General features: G+C 33.5%; 1 pseudogene; it reads left to right on the top strand.

Annotated features, from left to right (window-relative positions):
- The first annotated feature begins 1,495 nt into the window (after positions 1-1,495).
- On the top strand, positions 1,496-8,657 carry LOC122298934 (annotated as a pseudogene).
- Positions 8,658-17,784: the final 9,127 nt, after the last annotated feature.

Raw genomic sequence — 17,784 nt, 5'->3', positions numbered from 1 at the left:
TCCGGGTATCGACCCGGATTTGACCCGGTCTGAAAACCGGAACCGGAATCTGGTTATCCGGATTTCCGGTCCGGGCCGGATAAAATCCGGCCCGTATGAACAGCTCTATCTTTTATGCATTTTATTAATATTATAATTAATTATATTAATTTTTTTAATATATAATCAATCACATCAATAAAATATATAAAAATAATAAATGTCCAGCAGGAATTTGCTTGGAAGCTTCGATCCACAGCGACGCAGTCAAACACTATATAGACTATATGCTTTTTCTTTCGATGAGCCAACCAAATTTTGGGTCGTATTTGAATGACTGATTCTTTCTGAAGCGATTTCCAGTATCGTGACCGAGACCTTGCAGCATTAATATCTTAATATTTTTTGGGGTACAAATATCATCATCATTAAAAATGCTAAGCCTCTCACTCCCAGCTTCAGTCGGAGTGATAAGAAAGTATTTTTTAATAATATTATAGATTTTTTTAAAAAATATATTAAAAATTTACAGATAAAAGAAAACAAAAAATAAAATATACAATTTTATTCTAACTGTAACTCACAACAGTAACTGTGAGCGGTGGCTAAAGTGCCACTCCTGATAAGGTAAATTTGGATGTTGAGAAGAGTTGTAAATAGTAATAAAAAAATATAAAAAGTAATAATAAAATAATAAATAGTAATAAAAATAGATAAAAAGTAAAGAATAGTAATAAAAGTAAGTAAAAAATAATAATAAAGTAATGAATAATAATGAGAAGTATTGAAAACTCAACATCTAAACACAGCACAACATGGAATATCGAGCTAGCACACAGCAATATCTAAAACCACAAACGACGTACGCATATGCATGCATGATGAGTAGTACTATATATTAAGCTTTATAATGTAATTTATTTCATATAATATTCGAAAATAAGTAAGCTTAATTATTCTTTTATATAAAATATTAAATTATTATTAAAAAAAATTATCACAAGTCGTGTCAAATACCAACATTCAAATCAATGTGTGATCAACACGAACAGTCCTTGTAATTATAATCCCAAACTTCACTTGAATGTGGTGGATGTAATTTATTAACTTTGCAAAGTGAAATGGAGTGATTGTTCAAATACATGGGCGGAAGGAATATTTTAAAATGATCGATGCTACTGATCTGATCTATCGTGTAAAAAAAATTTTAAGCCCACATAAAGAAGATTACACATTGACATAATTTAATATAATATATTAAATTTATTTTACAATAACAACTTTTTAATATAATGAAGTATATAAATTAAATATGAGTGTTATAGTCATAAAAAATAATTATATAAAAGAAATTATATAAATTAATATTAAATTATCTAATATGTTAAACCTATTTTATAATAGAAAAAATAACTTTAAATCATAACAATTTTTGAAACTGTTCATGTATGATAAACATTTCTCCTTTCTTACTGATCCGCTTTTCCATCCCAATGGATAAAACTTCGTACGTACATATAAGAATTACCCAGTTCTGAAAAACGGCCAAACTTTTCCTGTTTGTCATCGTTTAGAACATTTCTTTCACCATGTCACAACCTCTGACCATTTTCCTCGTCCTTCTCTCCCTATTCTTCACCAACTCCTCAGCCACCCATACTAGATCTTCTCCGACAACATGCCGGCCTTCTCAGAGTACTTGCGGTAACGTTACGATCAGATACCCTTTTTGGCTGCAAGGAAACAACAGTAACACCACGTCCAATGACTCATATTGTGGCTACCCGGGCTTCGGCTTAACTTGCTCGGACGCGGGCCACGAGACTGCCGTACTTTCTTTGCCCAGCGACACGTCCTACGTGAAAGACATAAACTACACCGCAAATACCCTAACCCTTGTGGACATCGACTCCTCAAACCAGTTGTGTCCGAGGGCGCGTCACAACGTTACTCTGCAGACGCTGCCATTGAAATTTTCTGCAGAATATGATCTGAACCTCAGTTTCTACTTCAACTGCAGCAAATACCCTCAATTTTTGCCGGCCATAGGGTGCTTGGACCATCAGTTGATGCGATCTTTTGTGTTTGTGGAGGGAGCTGAGAGACTTGCAGGCTTCGAGCTGTGGTCGGAGATCACCTGCGAGGAGAAAGTTGTGGCGCCTGTGATGAGGTCTGAAGTCGAGATTTCGAATTTGACTAGAGATTTTGGTGGCGCCATGAACAATGGGTTCGTGCTCGATTGGGGAATTCTTCCGAATTGCAGTACATGCGAGAGGTCCGGTGGGTATTGTGGGTATAACGAAACGGCAGGGGAGTTGCTGTGTTTCTGCAACAATGGCAGCATACGTAGGGGCCATTGCAAAGGTATGCTTTCTAGTGCATTCTTCCAAGCTTAAAGTCTTGAGCCTCTTTCATAAAAATAAAAAGAAAAGTCTCGAGTCTGATTGTTTTGGCCTATTGAACTTCCCATATAACTGTGCCTATATAATTCTTAATATTACATAAATAAGTGCATATAAGAATACTAATATTTAATATAAATAGTTAATTTATTTGCTAGAATAATTAAGGGATCCCAAAAGAAAAAACAAAAAGGAAGGGCTTGAAACTTGATCCAGACCAATTGCCTTTCAGCCCAACGACTGAGTAAACTCTACGGTCAGAAAGAATACAGAATTTTTATAAAAATAAATTTATAAATTGATTCGATTTTAAATTTTAGATATATTTTAAATAAAAATAATTTATCATTTAATATATCATATTAAATTATTTTATAAATTTATTTTTATTGAATTTCGAGTTCCACATGTCATGTTTGATCGGTAAGGCCGCAGAACAGGCCAGTTGGCAGACCGGTAGCTGAGGACATCGGATCTGAGTCTGACATGATCTGCCTAATAAAAACAGAGATTTCCTTCCATTCATGAATAATGACAGAGTCACCACTGTTTTATTATTATTTTATGATTTGTAATGTATTTATTTATTTATTTTTAAGTATTTTTTTAATGTATTTAATTATTAAAAAAATTTAAAAAATATACAATTTTATTAATAGTTATTTTCTTAATTATTAAATAAAAAAATTTTAAAAAAATTAAAAAATTAAAAAAAATGATAAATAATGATAAAATAGTAAAAGGCTATCATTATTCTTATGTAAATAAGCGAATGAGAAGACGAGGGATCCAAGAAAAAAAAATGAATGCATAAAACCAAGTTAAGGCATTGTGCATGTCAAGCTAGTTAGCGCGTGAATACTTCGGAATTGCGGTTCAGAAGGTGGTGATAGTCATAGAGATAATTATACTTACTATTTAGACGAAATCAACAATACAGTAGTTGCGAAATGCCGTTATAATATCAAAGTTCCCATTCTCCGGCGGGGTGGTGCTGTTATTTCTGGTCACGACCCTCAAGAAAGAGGAAAACCAGAAACTTCATAGAGTATTGAATGAAGGGTTTGAGGTGAAATACCTTTTTGCGATGACTCTTGTATGTAGGGAGTGTGAGAAATCCGGTGGGAGCTGCGGCACTAACATGAGCAGCAGTACTGAGCCGTTTGTCTGCTTTTGCCGCGGAGAAGTGAACTCTGTTATCACGTGTCAATTTCTTGTGTTCTTCCTTCGATTAGGTTAACAATGAAGCGTTCTTGGTTTGGCTGGTATTGCTCCTTTCTTCATTAATTAGCCTAAAGTCTGCATAATGGCATAAGATAACAGTTCTTTTTCTGGGGCCATCCATGGTGCCCCAAAAAAGGGTGTAGAGGAAAAGGAAGAACAGTTCTTTTCAGGGGAGTCGGCATAGTTAACGATTTTGCTTTTCAGGGAGTCGGTATCCTTGTTTCTCTAATAGACATAGCAATAGAGCATTGAAGTAAATAAACAGCAAAAAGATTGAATGTATAGGCCATTGGAGATCATAGAAGTTTCAGTCAGAGAACTGCAAAATCTGATTGATTAGCCCCTATATTAGTTCTCTTTTCTGTTCAATTACTAGCTCTCACTATTTTATCATCCCTTGATCATTATTCAATCATTATTCACAATCACCGATGTGTCGTCAAATGACTAGATAAATATGATGCCGCTTTAGGAGATGATGGTTAAAAAGATGATGAATATCATTTTTCTCAATTCAATTCCGGGTAGATAATCAACTAGCTGTGCAGAATGGATAACAACTAGTGATTTGCTACCCAATTAATCAATACTGAGAAATCTGAATTAAACTCCTGTTATTCTATCTAAATAAGACAAGACAGTAGACAAAAACTTTATATAATGCTTGTACTAAGCATGCAGGTGGAACCTATTGTCAGATTGATGTTGAAATTTACATATATAATTAAAAAAAAAAAACAATATCAACGAAACCGTTTATCCTACTCAAATCTCTCTAATGCTTTTCATACATAGTCCTCATGTTCATTGTCATATCCCGCAATCTACTCTCTAGTATATTTCATCGAATTGTTCTTTCACCTGATATATTTGTTGACAATATTCATTGGATGTAACGTACAAAGACTGACAAATGGTGTTAGTGAACTCGTTTATTGCGGCCTCACTCCTTTATTGCAGCCTCAAGCCGCCTTCCTACCTATCTCTCACCCTTGTGATTGACAGTTAAACAAAATTTAAGAATTTTTTTGTTTAACTGTCAATCACAATCTACAAAATAAACCATCAAAGATATATAATTCAAATTTTGGACCGGTGTCCATATATCGGTAGTGAGGCAAACTCTTTGACCCATCAATTGGTTTCTCAACAGGTCTCTTTGTACACCATATAGTTTAATAATATCCTTCACCAACGTGTGGCGGGAATGAAGGTTAAATTTAGATTCCAAGTATTTAGAATATGCTTGAAACTCTTCATCCCCCCACAAACAGAAAGGGTAGTTCGTCTATTAGAACCATAAGAGTTAGGCATCTCATATACTCCTCCAGATCATACTTCTAAATGATAAGTTTATAAGTAAAATATAATAAATAATTTGTAATAATTTAATACCACGTCATAAAATAATAAAAGTATAATAATAAAATAGTAGAAGTATAATGATAAGCTCTGGCCTGACAGAACTGATCTTGACTGCTGCGGTTCAAAATTCACCAAATTTGGAGAGTGCTTCTTTCCCAGTGGACTCCATTCGGGATCACTTGAATTGGGTGAATGTCATGGCTTATGACTTATATATGCCTGAGTGGTACAACTTTACCGCTGCTCAAGCAGGCTTATATGACCCTTATGGCCATGTTAGCGCTGATAATGGTATTGGTGAATGGATTGGTGGCGGTTTAACTGCTAGCAAGTTGGTTTTGAGTTTGTATGGCTATGCCTGGACCTTTAGAGAATCCCTACAACAATGGTATAGGTGCACCGGCTTCAGGTCCAACCATTGATGAAGGCGGTTTCATGGCCTTCAAGAATATCAAGAGTTATATTCAGCGATATGAGGCTGGCTTGGTATATAGTGCAACATATGTAGTCAAATATTCTCAGTTGGATGGACTTGGGTTGGCTTTGATGATGCTGAGGTGGTCAGAATAAAGGTTGCTTATGCCAAACAGTTGAAACTTTTGGTTACTCTGTGTGGGAAGTCTCATACGATGACAATTGGGAGCTTTCTCTCGAAGGTAAGAGATGCATGGAAGTCATTTTCATGGTCTCACTGCATAATACTTGAATTTTAGTCTACTTTCCAGCATATATTAAGAATTATAATAGTTCGATATGACCTGAATGATAGATCATCTAATCTCAAAAAGAAAGCCAAAGTTTTGGAGATCCCAATGTAGATTTAACTCAGAAAGGACGGTTGACTTGATCAGTGTCCAATTTTTGCCTGGGCTTGTCCAGATGCCAATGGCCACCCTTTTCCATTAGACTTTCTCCTCTTAGGTTTTGATTTAGAACAACTAGATTTTTGCCTCTCCTGTCACATGTGCTCATTGTCTTTTTCTGTTTTGTGGTTGTCATCACTTGGCCGTATTCAGGAAACTGAATTTTCAAGCATTTATGGGTTTGACTTACAAAGAGATAAAACATGACATATGGCATTGATATTTATAGGCTTAATAAAGTAAACTAAATGAATGCTCTACAATCTCTGCAATTAAAGGTACTTAAACTCTTGAAAAGTTCTTAATGACATTGTTTTAAGATCTTTTATCTTTTATCAATTATTTTTCTCTCGTAAGTTTCAATATGAGATGCATTATCAGCTCAAAGGGAGGACACACTGCGATTAGTACTCATTTTGACTCCAACTGCAACCATTGTTCTCCTATTAGGCCTTGTAATGTGTTACTTAAAGAGGAGAAAGCTCAAATTAAAAGGTAAACTTTGTTCTACCACATTTATAATGGATCCACTATCCATACATAAAAGTTAGTTTTATTCAACCACCATGATCCATATTCACTCATTTTTTTTCAATATTGGAAATTTTGTTACATCTAAAGAATAAAAATCCAAAATGAATCATATGGCAGCTGCAGGACATTTTAATGGCAATGTTCCTAATCTGCAAGTCTTTACTTTGGATGAGATTGAGGCAGCTACAGGTAAACTATCAATTGAAAATAAAGTTGGAGAGGGAGGTTATGGTCCTGTTTACAAGGTAAACTTCTACAACAGAAGTAGAAAATGTCTTGCAGTATCTTACTGAGTGGAAGATAAAAATTGATCGTGGGTGTCTATTTATATTTTCAGGGAAAATTACCAAATGGACAAGAAATAGCAGTGAAAAAGCTCTCAAAAAAATCTACACAAGGATTTGAAGAATTCAAGAATGAGGTTGTACTTACTGCTAAACTACAACATGTAAATCTTGTTCGACTTTTGGGATTTTGTACTGAAAGGAATGAGCAGATGCTGATCTACGAATACATGCCCAACAAAAGCTTGGACTTCTACCTCTTTGGTTTGATATCTTTCATATCTTCAATTACGATAAATGCAAGAACTGTTAAATGGAACATCATATGAGCTTTTGCATCTTGATTTGCATAGAAGGTCGTAAGCCTCTTATTCCTTGCGGCTTTTGTTGAAGGCATCCAAAGGTTTTAGGTTCCTTGTAGCCTTTTTCTCTTTTGGCTGGCTCCACTTACCTATCAATTCTAATAGTTGAGCGTTATATCCGTCGGATCCTATGATAGCACATACTCCAATACTATTGCTAGAAGTTTTTTTAAAGATTTTATTGATAGAAGTAAATCGGCATAGCTCAAGTATACTGGAGGCATACAAAGAGAACACCTAGATACAAGTTAAAATCATAACACCTTTAACCTCAAACGTAGCTAAGGTGATCTCAGTTTAAGCTTATAGGGGCATGGCACATGAATTCTTGTTAAACTTTTGTGCATATTATCCCATCTTATGCCTTTATCAGCCCCATGAAAGTTGTATGACTGACTTCTTAATCATGATCTTCTTTGAATTAGACCCCAGCAAATCGTATATACTGGATTGGAGAAGACGTATCGGCATCATTGAAGGGATAACTCAGGGGCTTCTGTATCTCCAAGAATACTCGAGAATGACAATTATTCACCGAGACATAAAAGCTAGCAACATTTTACTGGATGAAGAGATGAAGCCTAAGATATCAGATTTTGGCATGGCTAGAACTTTCATGAAACACGAACATGAAGCAAACACAGGCCGGATTGTTGGAACATAGTAAGTTTAATTTTTCCCATATAAAGCCTTCTCATTCAGGATTTCTGGTTAACTGATGTGAAAATCTCCATTGCAGTGGTTATGTTCCTCCAGAATATGTTAAAAAGGGCGTCTACTCCACTAAATCTGATGTTTATAGCTTTGGAGTCCTGCTTCTACAAATCATTAGTGGAAAGAGAAATGCCTATTATTATGGTTCAGATGGAAGCCTAAACCTCCTAGAATATGTAAGTAACATCCCAAAACAATTTAGTTTTAATTTTTCCAGTGCTTCTCTCGTGGCTAGAAGCTGCTGACTAGTTTTGCTGCATGTACTCTTGTGACATGTCTCGGGAATTACTAAATAAAAGATAATTTGTAAGGAAGTACCCTAACATGATAAGGATATTCTATTTGACACAAATTGAAACATCAAGGAGTGATCTTGTGAAACTAAAACCTCGGATAGTGATTTGTCAAAAAGTGATACATAGGCAATTCTGTAGCAAATTTTCCTTTCCACTCCATGAATGATGGGTAATGATGTTCTGTAATTTCAGGCATATGAGCTGTTGAAAGAAGACAAAGGCATGGAGTTTATGGATCCAAGTCTGGATGATACACTTCTATCTTGGAAATTAAATAGATGCATGCACATTGCTCTTTTATGCGTCCAGGAAACAGCAAAAGATAGGCCATCCATGTTGGAAGTTTCCTCAATGCTAAAAAATGAATCTGCAGCTCTAACAATTCCCAAAAAGCCAGCTTTTTCAAGAAAAACAGATGAAGATCAGGAAGAAGATAGGCCCATATTGAAGCAAGAAATTTGTTCTGATAATATTGCTACAATCTCAGAACTGGTAGCCAGATGAGCACAGAGGTCTTGCTACAATCGTTGCCAAGATTTATACTGTTTTTATTTTAAACAGTTTAAAGTAAAAACTTTTTTTTTTTTTCAAATTATATGTTATTTTAAATTAAATATCTCAATCTATTTCTACACATGGCACGCTAGTTTTTTTTAAGAGTATTGCTAGATGAAGTTTAACGGTATGCAAGTTTTAAGCACTCTATTTGAAAAATAGTGGGGGTAAAATAAATTTTGTTCATATGGATCTCATATTTGACCACGTTTTTTAAGGAAAATGCGTGGGACTTACTTATAGTGAACATTTTTTTTTCTTTTTTTCTAATAAAAAAACAAATTTTATTAGAAGCATCAGCCTTACAAACGTTTATCAGTCCAGAGGACTTGAGTTATTACATCAGGGAAAGATCTCCCACCAAAAGCTCATGTCCTGGACATTCCAAGCAAATCTAGCAAGCCTATGTGTTGCTTCGTTTCCCATTCTCCTGACATGTCGAACTTCACAGCTATGAACCAGTTCCATCAATTCCTTGGCATCCTTTATCACATTTCCAAGTATGGATATTGAAGGCTCATCCTGCTGTAGCTCTTTCACCATGAGGAAAGAATCACTCTCAATGATTATATCATTAATCCCCAAGTGCACACTCCACATTAATCCCCTAAGGATAGCTAGCATTATAATTCCTATAGGATCAATGACTTCATGTTCCATCTTGTTTGCTGACATATAAGCACCTCACCATGACAGTCCCTAAGAAAAACTCCTGCACAAGCACGCGCTATGAACTGCACAAGCGCCGCGCAAATCTTTTGAAAAAGAGTAGAGTTCGCTATTAAAAAATTAGTTTTTTTTATTATGTGAATATCGTATTTACTCACTTTTTTCAAAGAGATTGCATAGTATTTAAGCATTCCACGACTGCAAATATCATTTTTCTATTTTCTAATGCATTGGAATTGAAATGCAAAGTGTCATAGCTTGATTGGTTTACACACGTAATATTAATGCAAAGTGAATATTCTGAGGAACTTTTTCTGAATTTATGACACTTCATAGGTTATTTTACGATAAACCTCATATTTCTAGTAATCCTGCAATTGCGAAATGTGTTTTTTCTCTAACGTAATTGAAAACTATGTAGGATGGATCCCTGAACATGGCATATACATATATATATATATTTTTTTTAATATAAGCTAGACATATTTAATAACTAAACAAGATACAGTGCAAGAAATAGAAATAAAGAGAAATGATTTATACAAGTCTCATACAAGTCGTTGCAAAAAAGTGTTCCCGACCTAAAATATTTTAAAAAAAAATCTTATTTATTAATGGGATCTACTTTTTTACAAATAACTTTTTTACAAATTAAATCAAAATTAAGATTAGGAGAAATAATTAACTATCAACATTGACCCCAAAGTTTTTTATTATACAACAGTAAGTTTCTTAATATAGAATCTAAAGTGAAAATAAGAAAAATCATTTAAAATTTATGATTTATATGAAAAATGGTAGAAATGATTTATCCTCTAAACTTGATTGAGCAAGGAAAAGTTTATTTAAGCTCTCAATTGTAGCATTCTATGCTTAATGTGATACCAAAATAGAAAGATTTTATATGAAATTTGATAAACTAGTTTAGATATTCGAATGAGAGATAACATTCTAAAAGATCACTTCATAGTTTCTATGAAGAAACAATTCTAAATATTTCGTATTTCTAAAAATAATAATGAATAAATATTATTCTATGAAATACTGTTGTCAAAAATATAAAGCAGACATTAAGTTTGTGTTTTTAAAATTTTATTTCTACGTTATTTGAAAAATTATCAAGATGTAAATTTATATATAGTTATGCCTCATGAATTTGTAATCTTTTTTCATTGTATATGAACATCTCATGTGGTAGAAAAGTTGGCCCCCTAAGAATAATTGTCAGTTCCGCCACTAGATGTACGTGCTCTCAAAAGTGAGAGTACGCTGGATACCTAGAAGATGTTGGTAGATCAAGCTCTCCAAAGCCCACACAAAAATATAAATAAAACAAAGCAATAATAGAAAACAACCCAAATCTAATGCTGCACTATACGTTTTGGAGGAGCAAGTGGTTGGTTGTGTTTGTTTTAGGTAGTGTCGAAGTGACAATGGCACGTCTCGATTGGACTATAAAGTTGGTTAGCGCTGTGACAACGACGCAAAATTGAAGTAATAGTGTGTTGCAGGTCGGGGCTATAAAAGCCCAACAGGGCATCAAAAAGATGTACAAATGTTACTGGACTATATATAATGTCTCTGACTAAAATGAATGATAGTTTGAGGCAATAAGATGACAACATAGAATACTACAATGGCTAGGAAGTGATATATATGGTTATTCACTTGAAATTATAAAACAATCCTAAGCAAGATTCTCACTCTCTACCAAGAGACGTATTTACTAAGGACTCATTTGGGTGTCGAGACTGAAGGGGCTTAATCCACTTTCTAGAACTTGCTGGGTTGTATCATGGGCTTGGGCCATAGCATAGCCCAGTAGTCTAGTTAATCCAAAGCAACATCCAATCCAAGCATATATTAGCTAACATCGAACGAATGCCCGTGCCGGGCCGTGCGTCCAACTCAAAAGGTCAAAAGAAAAGAGCACACCGTCTCTCACTTGAAAGGTAAAACTTTTTTTATTTTTTCTTTGCTTTAAGCATTAGTGCATGCTTCACCCATATATATAAAATAGAAGTTAGAATGCAAATTATTTCTCACTAACCAGTAATGCAATATTTGAGATTTGAAATATTATAAAATCATACTCAAATATATCTTAGTGTGAATAGATATTAAATTCAATAATATAAATTATATCTCATTATTTCTATTTACATTTTAGTATTTTAATCAAATAATAGAGTATTTAGAGTGTACTTTTGCGCACTCATCAAGTGACGATGCTGGTGGCAAATTACACCACACAGAGGATAGTAATTGATAACGGGAGCTCTACTAACGTCCTGTTTTGGGACACGTTGGCCAGAATGGGAATTAAAATAGATCAGTTATGCCTTGTACCAAATACGTTGAAAAGTTTCACTGGGGAAGCAGTGCAACCCCTAGGCACCATCACGCTGCCAGTGTCAATAAGAGCATATCCCCCACATTGCCACAGTCATGACAAATTTCCTCGTGGTGAGAACCCAGTCAACATATAACGTTATTGTTGATCAGCCTAAATTAAATGCCCTGAGAGCGATCACATCCACATATCATTTGAAGATGAAGTTTCCCAAAGAGGTGGGAATTGGAGAAGTTCGTGGCGAATAAGTACTCACCCGAGAATGCTACGTAAAGGAACTCAGACAGTGCAGAAGTAAAAGTGGTTGAATTGCAAGAAAACGACAACAAGATCCATCCACTGTCATTAGAAATATTAATGACCGATGCAGAAATAAGGGATGAAGACGCTCTAAGGCAGGGGGAAACGGATGAACCCTTAGAAATTTTTGCCCTCAATCCAACCAAATTAGAAAACAATGTGAAGACTGGAACCAGAATAGTGAGTAAGGAAAGGCGACAACTGCAACAGCTTCTTATTGAGCACAATGATGTATTTGCATAGAGTCATGAAGACATGCCTAAAATTGGCAAGAAAGTTATAGAGCACAAATTGAACATCAGCCCGGACGCATAAACAGTCAAGTAGAAGAGGAGGGATTTTAGCTCCAAGAAGTACAAGACGATTGTAGAAAAAGTAGATTCACTGTTGGCAGTGGGATTAATTAGAGAAACACAATATCCTAAGTGGTTGTCGAACATGGTATTAGTGAAAAAGTCCAATGGAAAGAGGTGCATGTGCGTGGACTTTATAGACCTTAATAAGACTTGTCTAAAGGATAGCTTTTCTCTCCCATGGATACACTTGATTGTTGATGCAATTGCAGAAAACAAGATATTAAACTTCATAAACACATATTTAGGATACAATTAGATTCTAATATGACAAGCCGAACAAGACAAGACGGCCTTTATAACGGATTAAAAATTATATTGCTACAAAGTCATGCATTTTGGCCTAAAAAATGCGAGAGCTACATACCAAAGACTGATGAATAGGATGTTTAAACATCAGATTGACCAAAATATAAAATTTTATGTGGATGATCTACTGGTAAAAAGCATGTAATTCGAGAAGCATGTGGAGGATCTAAGGGAAGCCTTAGGAGTATTATGCTAGTACGAGATGAGGCTTAACCTGACAAAGTGCACATTGAGAGTGCAATCGGGCAAGTTTCTCGGATTCATGGTGTCAGAGAGGGACATTGAGGCCAATCCCAAGAAGCTGTAGGCGATCATCGAGATGAAGTCTCCCTCGAATCTAAATGAGGTACAAAAGTTGGCAAGAAAAATAGCAACCCTTAATAGATTTCTGTAGCAACCAACAGATAAATGCCTCCATTTCTTCTAGATTTTGAAAAAGGACCAAGATTGGGATTCTAAGTGTGAAGAAGCTTTGTACGATTGAAGGAGTAATTGGCGCACCCGCCATTACTTAGCCATACTAGGCAAGGGGAACCCTTATCATTATATCTAATCAGGAGCCGAAAGCTGTATCTGCCACATTGGTAAGGGAAGAAGGAGATGAATAAAAGCCCATGTATTATGTAAACAAAGCTCTAAGGGGAGCAGGAACAAGGTATTTGAAGATAGAACTAATTGCTTCCACTATTGTGATGGCTGCAAGGCATCTGCGACCTTATTTTCAGGCACATCCCATAAAAGTCATTACCCCAGCGCCTTTACAAAAGGTATTACGAAGGCCAGACACTTTGGGAAAGCTAGTTAAGTGATTCATCGAATTAAGCGAGTACAACATTAGTAATGTTTCTTGAACTGCAGTCAAGGAACAAGTCTTGGTTGACTTCAAAGCAGAATTCACAAATTTCCAAGAAGAAATACCAAAAACTCCAACTGGGAAGCCGTGGCAGGTGTATGTGGATGGATCATCTTATTTAACAGGGGGTAGCGTAGAACATGGTAACAGGCGATGGGGTTGAGATGAACCATACGATACGATTGAGTTTCAAAGTGACAAATAACGAAGCCAAGTACAAAGAAGTGCTCGCCGGATTAGCCATAACAGAAACCTCAGGCAGGAAAGAAATTGAAATAAAGGCAGACTCGCAAGTGGTAGTTGGTCAAGTCACGAGGTAGTATTTAGCAAAGGGTGAAAAGTTAATAAAGTACCTTCATCAGGTGCAGGAAGGGTGTAGTTGCCTTCAATATTTTCAGATCAAGCGAATCCCTTGGGTTGACAACTGGAAAGTTGACGGTTAGCACAAGTGGCCTCGGTGAAGCAGAAGAAACTTTGTCGTAGAAAGTAAGCATCCGGGCAGTCGACACATCCGCTATAGGAGTTGAGATCATTGAGGTAGGAAGACACACTCTGGCATGGGCGGATGACATAATCAGATATTTGGTGAATGGAAATATTCCCGCCTCTCGTGAGGAAGCAAGGAAGATCAAAAACAGGGCGTCCCGCTTCAATATAATAGATGGAATGTTATACAAGCGAGGATTCTCAGCACCATTACTTAGATGCATCTCGAAAGAAAAAGCTAACTACGTCATGAAAGAGGTGAACTAAGGAGTACATTAATGGATTACATTAAATGAAAATGGTATGGAGTCCAAGTAAGTATTATGTTTATACTCTTCTAGAGTTTTTTAAATAATATGAAAATAGAATATTTTTTAGAAATGAAATGATGGTTTATGAAAGTATGCTAAAGTATTAATATTTAAGGTATATGTATGTAGTGACCTTTCTTGGCAACCTCTTTTTTGCACCTCAAGAATAGTTGTATGCACGGAAAATGAATGTTATATGTAGTACTATTATCTTTATGTTCCATGAAATGAAATGATGATGTTTATGATTGATGTTATAAAATGATGTTTAAATGATGTGATGAAATGCTATTTAAATGACTCTATAAAATGATGTTGTTTATGCTTATGATATGGAATGATGTTTTATGAAATAAAATAAACTGATGAATGAAATGAAGAGTAATAAAATGACTGAAAGGAATGAGGGAATGAGATGAAAGGAAATGAATGAATGATTTAATATATGAAACTACGTAACGGCCATGATTGAATAAATGATGGTACCAATGGATTGGGCAGATTGTGATATCGGATAAATAATACTGGGAGCACATAGTGCTACCCCTTGATTGAAATGGATTCTCTAATCGGGGTCTATGGGCGAAGTCGGGTTTAAAAGACTGTTACCCCAATATACATGGTGCAACAGTATATACTGACTAATAGAAAGTGATAACAGTTAATTGGATATAGGAAATGATTTAGTTTCTTTACGAGTTAATTGGATATAGGAAATGATTTAGTTTCTTTACGAATGAATGTAATGAGAAATGTTTATATAAGAAAGGAAAAACCTTTTTAAAGAAAAATTCCACCAACTTGTGTTTTCAAAAGTAATAAATGATTTATATTATGTAAATAGAGGAATGATAAATTTATGAATAAAAACTTATATATTAGATCATCTAACCAGTCAAACACAGCCTTAAGCATGTAAAAATAAAAACAAAAAATATATTATTTTTCTCACTAAGATCAGAACTGCAAATCAAAAAATATATTATCAATCTGCAAATGTTGAATTCAGTCAACAACTTTCGGGTCAATTCAAGGACTGTCAATCTTTGCACCTTCCCCAGAAACAGACTAGAAAAAAAGAAAGCACAGTTAATGAGCAAGCAATGGTTTAAGTACATCTACCAAATTAGGGTTATAATAATGAAAGGAATTGAAAGAACACACGCCTCTTCTATTTTATTGCCATTTTATTGAGATCTTAGTATTTTAAATTTAATATTCCTCGAGCATGAATTTTCTGGGCAGCTTCCTGCACAATGATGCCAAAGACAATATGCATTTTTCTTTGGATGACCCAAACAAATTTTCGGTCGTATTTGAATTCTTCTTTCTTGATTAATGCTCACCCATGACCCGACCTTGCAGCAGTATCAAACTTTTACTCGGTTTGGATTTTTTATTTTATCTTATCTCATTTCATTGTTATAAAATTTAAAAATTTTTACATAAAATATAATAGATAATTTAATTCTTTTAAATTTTATAATAATAATAAAATATCAAAATAATATTTTAATTAACTTTCAACTTTTATTTCATTTTAACTCACTATCTAAACTTAATCTTAAAAAAGTATTATTGTCCCAAAATAATAAAAATAAACGACGTGATTTTATATAATTTATTAAATTTATTATTTTAATAATTTAATATTTCACGTTAAGTTAAGTTAATATATAAATTTATTTTTATAAAATCTATTTATAGAATATTTTTTATTATATTTTATCTTTAAACTTGTTAATATAATGAGGAGGAGGACAAACATCATGATCATCGGTTCCCGTGAGTCCAAAACAATATGCTGCTCGGGTAGCACACAACAATATATGAAAACCACGAACGTACATGCATGATGGGTTGTTGATGTTAAACTTTATAATGTAATTTATTGCAGATAATACTATAAAATAACTAAGCTTATAAATTATTTTTTTATATAAAAGATTAAATTATTAAAAAATATATATATGACAAGTCGTGTACGTGTGTGTTCTGGCATAGAAAATATTCTTTTCCCACAGAGATGATTAAACTACCATGTGGTGGGGAAATGAGTTCAATTTTGACCGTGTGGAAATCACAAACTTTTACTGACGTTAACACGGAATGGTGCCTTTATCTAGGAGGAAAATTTTCATGTTTATCCCTCTTTTCGGATTTGAAGATAAAGACTTTTATAATATTTATTATTTATTTAATAATATGTTTAAATAAATATTGTTGAATTCACTTTGATACTTCTATTTCACTCCTATTTTAACCATAATAATTAGCATTCAAATTGTAAGAAAAATGCTCCAATTATGAATAAATTTTATAAAAATAAACTCACAAATTAATATAATTATACATGATACTTAAATATACCATATCAAGTTACGTTAATTTATAATTTTTTTTTTTATAAGATCTCTATGTGGTTTATCAAATTGTAATATACATAATTTTGTAAATATTTAGAAAATTTGATACTTAAATTGAGGCAAATTTTTTCATCCTGTTTAATTGTTAAATCTTATTAATGAGACACATTGTCACTACATTTTCAAACTTTGATACCGACTATCATAATTATTTATAACTTAGAGGTTATATATGCTTTATAGTACAAGGAATTTTATGTAATTAAACTTCAGAAATATCAACATTCAAATCAATGGGTCAACAGAGACCATGTAATTATAAATCCCATACTTCTCTTGAATGTGATGGCCGACGGAATTTGTCAACTTTTGCAAGTGGGGTAATGATCAACCATATTAGAGACAAACAAAATGACCAAATAATCGAACATATTTGAAGGGATTTTGAGTTCTATTATATAGAGTCATTTTTTACGTAGATATTAAATATTTTATTAATGTAATTCGTTAAAATATTTATTTTATATTAAAAAAATGATTAAACTAATTATATTAGTATAATAAATAAGAAATATGTAAAATGACTGTGTATAAAATTTTTTATTTTTAAATATTTAATGCAAGTACGTACTCTCTACTTTGTTAAAAAATGTTGTCTACATACAAAAAAGTTTACGTGATTGATGTAATTTAATATAATATATTATATTTATTTTAGGATTCGAGCTTTCCAAATCTAATGGATGACATTAAACTGCACGTATAAATTTTCGTGTATAAAATTTTTGTATGGATCAATCATTTCTCTTTTCTAGTCTATTTATATCGCATCCAACCCAGTGTACATAACTTTGTACCTAAAGGGAAATATTATAGTAACTAATAAATTAAGTAAAAGTAAATTTATAAATTTTATATAATATGTTAAGAGTTATTTTATATTAAAAATAATTTTATAATAAAAAGTTTTTTAAAAAAATTATTTAAAAAAAAAAATAATTATAATCGTGAATAAATCTATCATGAAATCACTTAAAAAAATTAAATAAATATGATATTTATATAAAAAAATTAAATTTTCAATAGAAAATCTATTTTTCTTAAAACGAATCCACCGTAGTTGCCAACTACTCGACCCATTATTTCAATACCAATATATATAAGCATTACCCAGTTCTGACAAATGGCCAAACTTTTCCTGTTTGT

The sequence above is a fragment of the Carya illinoinensis genome, chromosome 16 (assembly GCF_018687715.1).
Source record: "Carya illinoinensis cultivar Pawnee chromosome 16, C.illinoinensisPawnee_v1, whole genome shotgun sequence".
Taxonomy (NCBI): Eukaryota; Viridiplantae; Streptophyta; class Magnoliopsida; order Fagales; family Juglandaceae; genus Carya; species Carya illinoinensis.
The sequence above is the reverse complement of the archived record's forward strand: the minus strand, read 5'-3'. Positions and strand labels throughout refer to the sequence as shown.